This window comes from Pipistrellus kuhlii, unplaced genomic scaffold, assembly GCF_014108245.1.
Source record: "Pipistrellus kuhlii isolate mPipKuh1 unplaced genomic scaffold, mPipKuh1.p scaffold_m20_p_4, whole genome shotgun sequence".
Taxonomy (NCBI): domain Eukaryota; kingdom Metazoa; phylum Chordata; class Mammalia; order Chiroptera; family Vespertilionidae; genus Pipistrellus; species Pipistrellus kuhlii.
This window is the reverse complement of record NW_023425540.1, coordinates 9744806-9751373: the sequence shown is the minus strand read 5'-3', so window position 1 is coordinate 9751373 and position 6568 is coordinate 9744806.

The following is a 6568-nucleotide window of genomic DNA, read 5'->3' as shown; positions in this document are numbered from 1 at the left end:
CATAGTTTTCCTCCAAAATTATCAGTTGAAGGCAAGGAAATAAAATTGCACTTGCCCCAAAGCTCTGTCACCACAAAAGCGCATTTCCCAATCTTTATTCCACCCACCTCTGCGCTTCCCTACACCAGGCTCAAGTGGCTCTTAGTCCTATGTAGAGCACTTCTTATAAAACCACAGATTTGGGGTTTCGTAAGTCCCTTCAAGTACTGATGCTGTGGCCATAGGGTAGGACTGATACCAGGATGCTTCTGTGGTACACAGTTCCCTGGGATCTTTGACTTAATACCTGGTTTTCTGGTGTCCATGGCTGGCTAAACTACACATCTAAAAACACAACCCTAAGCTTTTGTCTGAGACTGGGAAGTGCTACACCACTTCTGTGATGTTGCAAATGCCTCAGACTTTTCTTCAAAAATAGACTTAGTTTCTGTTGCATTTGTAACTGAAATATTACGAAATCACTCTAACCAAATCAAGTGAAATCTCCACAGACATGACAATTTCTCAGTGACTTTAAATAGAATGTTAAAACTCTACTACAGAATACTAGATTGGGTTGAAGACAGTAATATGAAACTTCTTTGCTGGTGGTGGTGAATTATTTTCATCATTAATGTGCCTTGATAATAATATCTGTGTGATTCTCAATGAATCAGAAATGCCTGTTATGCTTTTGTAATAAAATTTACTTATGAAATCAGTGACCGCTCATGAATAATTTACTTATGAAATCAGTGACCGCTCATGAATAATGTTGTCAAAATTACTTTTAGTCACATGATTAACTTGTAACATCTATATTTCTTACTCTCTCATTTCCCAAGGGGAAAATGCTAGGGAGATTTGTTTAGGCTAAAATTTCCATATTAGTTTTATGTGTTATTTATTATCTTTAAGAATTTTGTTCATAAAAAGTGATTCTGCTATTTAATTTGTGATTTAATTTCAGGAAATAATTTAGCTCAAATTCTTATTTTTCTAAAATTCATTTGATAATCAAGTGAATATGAAAGTTATTACATATATAATAAACTATAATGATATTAAATGTTCAAAAATATCACAAAATATGTTTATATTAACTACTTATCTCTTAAGATGTAATTTAGCCATAAACTTTACTGTTCTTTTTTAAATAATCATGGATTTATTATGACACAGTTCCTAATTATAATGTTTCCATTTTTTAGCATTATGTGTCTAAGTTATTAATGCCTTTCTGTATTATGTAAATAACAGAGAAAATGTCTGTATTGGAACATTTAAAAAAAACTTTTTGTTGTGTATAACTCAGAGAATGTATCTAATATGCAATTAAATTCAATAAAGTGCCCAGCCAGGATGGCTTAGTGGTTGAATGTCAATCTATGAAACAGGAGGTCATGGTTGGATTCCCAGAGTACATACCAAGATTGTGGGCTTGATTCCCAGTGTGGGGTGTGCAGGAAGCAGCCAATCAATGATTCTCATCAGTGATGTTTCTATCCCTCTCCCTTCCTCTCTGAAATCAATAAAAATGTATTTTTAAAAAATCAATAAATTTACTCTGAACTAAAAATTTAAATGCGGATTAGAAAATATATTTTCAATTTAAAAATATTTAAATAATGATTAAAGCAAATTTAAAGGCACTAGATAGATAATATAAAATACTAATTTTTTTCTCTGATTATACTCAAAGGAAATTCAAGCTTTTTAAAACAATTCACCCTTCTAAAGCAAACAAAACAGTGTATCTAGAATTAGGACTGTATTTTGACACATCAAACAGGAAGTTAGAAAGGAATTTTCAAAACATACCAAACAACACATTGTAGGACATTCTAGTTAGCTTCATAATTTAAGAAAAGGAAATAAAAGACTCACAGATTGGAAAGGAAGATAGAAATCTGTATTTATTTACAGATGACATGACGGTCAATAAAACATCCTAAGCCTAAGAAATATACCAAAAACTCCTAGAACTGATAAGTGAATTCATTCATGTCTGAAGATCCAAGTATAACACATACAAATTAATTTCAATTTTATATAAAGCAATGACCATATGAAAACTGAATTTAAGAATATGATATCATGTATAATCTTTCAAAAAAAAAACCTCTTAGGTATAAATCTATCAGGATATGCACAAGCTAATACCATGCTGAAAATAGTAAAACACTAATGAAAGAAATCAGAATTCTAAGTAAATACACATCCCATGTTTATGATTAGAAGTCAACAAAGTATAGAGATGTCAGTACTCCCCAAATTTATATACAGATTTAATGCAATTATTATAAAAATCCCAGCAATAATTTTTTCTAAAGATAAAAGTTATATGTTTCTAAATTTTATTTGGAAAGAATAAAGAAATATAATACCATGTTGAAAACACAGACAACAGTATGGTGATTACCAGAGGGAAAGGGGGAATCAATGGTGATGGAAGGAGGCTTGATGTGGGGTGGTGAACACACAATACAATATACAGATAACGTGTTATGGAATTGTATCCCTGAAACCTATATAATTTTATTAACCCCACCCCAATAAATTCAATAAAAAGAAAAAAAAGGATGTATCACATTAAAAGAGATATAGAATCTCTACTTCCTTTAATTTTTGTTTATGAAAAGATGTTCAAAATATATAAAAGTAGATGAATATTCAAAGAAAAAAGACATTATAAAGCTACCCTAACCCAGGCTGTGTGGTACTAGCAGATGGACAGGGAGAACAATAAAACAGTAAAGAACTCAGAAATTGCTCCATACAATCCCTACTGAAGAGTCTTTTCAACAAATGATGCTGGGTGACTGGATATCTCAAAAGATGAACCAGATCTTAAATTTCACAAGTTTTACAAAAACTATATCAAAATGGATCAGAGATTTACTTATAAAGCTTAAACGTATAAACCTTTCACACCCATGTTCATAGTGGCACTATATACAACAGCCAAGAGGTGTAAACAACCCAAAGGCCCACCTAACAGATGAGTGGCTAACAAAATGTAGTACATATATTTATACAAGGTCATATGAGTCAGCTTTAAACAGAGACTTTCCGTCACATGCCTACACTATGGATGCATCTAGGGGGACAATATACTAAGCGAAGTACCCCCGTCACCAAAGGAAAGCACCCCGGTTCCTCCTGTGAGGTGTCTACAGCAGCCAGCGCTGGGTGGAGGTGGAGGAAGGAGGCTGTTGTTTGGTAGGCATAAAGTTTGCAAGGTGAAGTCTGGGGATCTCTTTCACAACAGTGTGGATATATTTAACACTACTGAACCCTAAACTTAAAAATGGTTAAGATAGTCATTTTTTTTTTTTTTTTACCATGTTAATAAGTGATAGGATAGTCCTGGCGGGTTGTTCAGTGGTTAAAGTCTGAGGACAGAAGGGTTATGGGTTTGAGTCCTGTACCTTGAAGAGGGCATAAACCTGGGTTATCTTTGGGATCCAGGCTTGGTGTCTAGGCATGACACCAAAAGAACAATTCTTTGTTTGTTTGTTTTTTTAATATATTTTTATTGAGTTTTTACAGAGAGGAAGAGAGAGGGATAGAAAGCTAGAAACATCGATGAGAGAAACATGGATCAGCTGCCTCCTGCACAGCCCCCATGGGGGATGTGCCCGCAACCAATGTACATGCCTTTAACTGGAATTGAACCTGGGACCTTTCAGTCCGAAGGCCAACGCTCTATCCACTGAGCCAAACCGATTTTGGCAAAAAGAACAATTCTTAGCAGAAGAGGGAAAACAAGATAAATTATATTTTATTAAAACTAAAAACTTTTAATCTGCAAAAGACCTTACGAGGATAAAAAGATTAACTACACTCTGAAACAAATATTTGCAAACCACATACCTGACAAAGGACTCATTTAATATATAAAGAACCTCAAAATTCAACAGTAATAACAAAATAAATAATCCAGCTAGAAAATAAGCAAAAACCACAAAGAGCCACTTCATCAGAGAGGATATATATATAGATGGCAAAGCACGCACCAAGATGCTCAACATCACTAGCCATTTAGGAAATTCAAATTAAGATCATTAAGAGCTATCACTACATAGTTATGAGGATAGCTAAAATAAACAATCTTGACATTACCAAATGCACATAAACAAGATTTCCCATATGTTTCTTGTGGAAATGTGCAGACACTCTGAAAGGGAATAGAGCAGTTTAAAAAAATAATAATAATAAACATATTTTTCACATGACCCACCAATCACATGCCTAGGCATTTATAGCAGATAAATGAAATGTTATGTCTACACAAAAATCATGATTATATATAGCTTCACTTACAATAGTTAATAATTGGAAGCAACCAAAATGTCTTACATTAGTGACTAACAAATCGTGCTGCATCCATACCATGGAATATTACTCAGCAATAAAAAGAAACAAGCTATTGATACATGCAACAATTTAGATGGATTTCAAGGACATTGTGCTGAGTGAAAAAAGCTCATTTCAAAAGGCATGATCTCAGCTATAGGTCAATCTCACAACGACAAAACTATAGAGATCAAGAACAAATCAGTGTTTGCAAGGGGCTAGGGTAGGGGTGTCGAACTCAATCAGAGAAGGGGCCAAAATCTAAAATCCAGCCTAAATCGCGGGCCGAATGGTTTACTGAACAGTCATAAACTGTCATTGTGATGGAAACGCAGCGGAGTGCAGTGATGACAGCGCGGTGTGGGCCACATTGCAAGGCCTGGCGGGACGGATTTGGCCCGCGGGCCTTGTGTTTGACACATGTGGGCTAGGGATACTGGGAGGAGGTGGGGATGAATGTAGCTATAAGGAGAGAGCATTAGGGAGAACTTTGTGATAATGGGTTAGTGTTATATCTTAGTGGTTGCATCAATCTATATACAGGGGTGGGAAAAAAGTAGGTTTATGGCTATAACACAAATAAAAATATAATTAATAAATAATAATAAACTTTAGCTTAGTCACAACTGTAAACCTAATTTTGCCCACCTGTATATGGTAAAGGACATGGAACTATAAATATACATTATACCAATGTCAATTTCCTTCTTTTGATATCCTATATAATAAAGAAATAATATGCAAATGGTCATCATGCCCTCCCACCCTTGCGCCCTCGCACCTGGGCCAGGGGCCCGAGGCTTCCCCTCCCCGCCCGGTGGGGCTTGATGGTGGTGGGGTCAGCCAGGTCTGGGTCTCACACAATTTGAAGTGTGTGTGGGTGGGCAGGGACTTGACTCTGGGTCCCACGGATGCCCCAGAATCTGACAGGAGAGAGATCTTCATATATAAAATTTTACTAATCTTCTTTCATCTCTGACACTTCTATTATAGAGAAAGGGCAAATAGCAATATTAAAATATTGCCTCTCATCAATTCCCTTTTAATGTGCATGAATTTCATGCACCAGGCCACTAGTTGTACTATAATTACTTCAGCTGTAACCGAGAGAAATGGGGTTAGGGTAAATGGGACCTCTCTATTGTACCTTTGCAATTTCCTAGGAAACAATTAAGGAATCTAAGCATTAAATGATTAGAATTAGAAAAGCATGAGGTAGGGATTTTTTTTTTTTTACCTTTTAATTATAAGTTCAGGTAGAAAATCAAACAAAAAGGTCAGCTAAAACCATTAGTAATAAAGGAAAGAACAGTCCATGAGCGCAGATTCTAACGTTTTATCTGATAATCCTTGCCAGAAAAAAATTATGAGTGACAGCCCAGGCTTTCTTATTGTTCCGATTTGCCTGGTACACCTTTGTCTGTTCCTTTGTTTTTACCCTTTCTGAGTTCCTTCATGTCGTATATTTTCATAAGAAAATTGCAAAAGCCCTCAAAAACAAGATGACCCAATGATACATAAATTGTTCCAGAATGTGTAACACAGAAAAATATCTTAATTCTTTTTTAGGTGTAACAATGATACCTAAGCCTGAGATCATTACAATAAAAGAAAATTATAGAACAATGCCATATATGAATATAATAGCAAAGATATTAAAAATATTAGTGACCAGAAAATAATACCACATTAATAAAATAACACACTGCACACAAATGAAATTTATTCCAGGATTTCAAAGTGGATTCAATATTTTTAAAATGTATTAACATGAGCTGCCTGGCTGGGAGCAGCCAGGCCTGGAGCAGCTGGGTCTGGTGAGGCCATGGCCCGGAGCAGCAGCTGCCAGGCTGGGAGCGGCCAGGCCCTGAGCAGCTGGGCCCAGAGCAGCCGGGCTGGTTGCGGCCAGGCCCGGAGCAGCAGCAGCCAGGTCCAGAGCAACTAGGTTGGGAGCGGCGGTGACCAGACCCGGAGCAGCTGGTTGTGGAACGAACCAGAGCAACAGAGGCCAGGCCCGAAGCAACCAGGCCCGAAACAGCTCGTTTCTCCCCTGCCCCTGCCCCACGGCGGCCTCTCAGACATGGCTGGAAACTTTTGTGGGAACTTGAGAGTCTGCTGAATCAAGTGATGAAGGCTTAGATCTGGATGTGTTGAGTTAGTATAGGGCTGGGGTGTTGATCTGTGAGTGCCTTGGGTGGAGCCTGGATGAGGCTGGTTGACCTATTTGGAA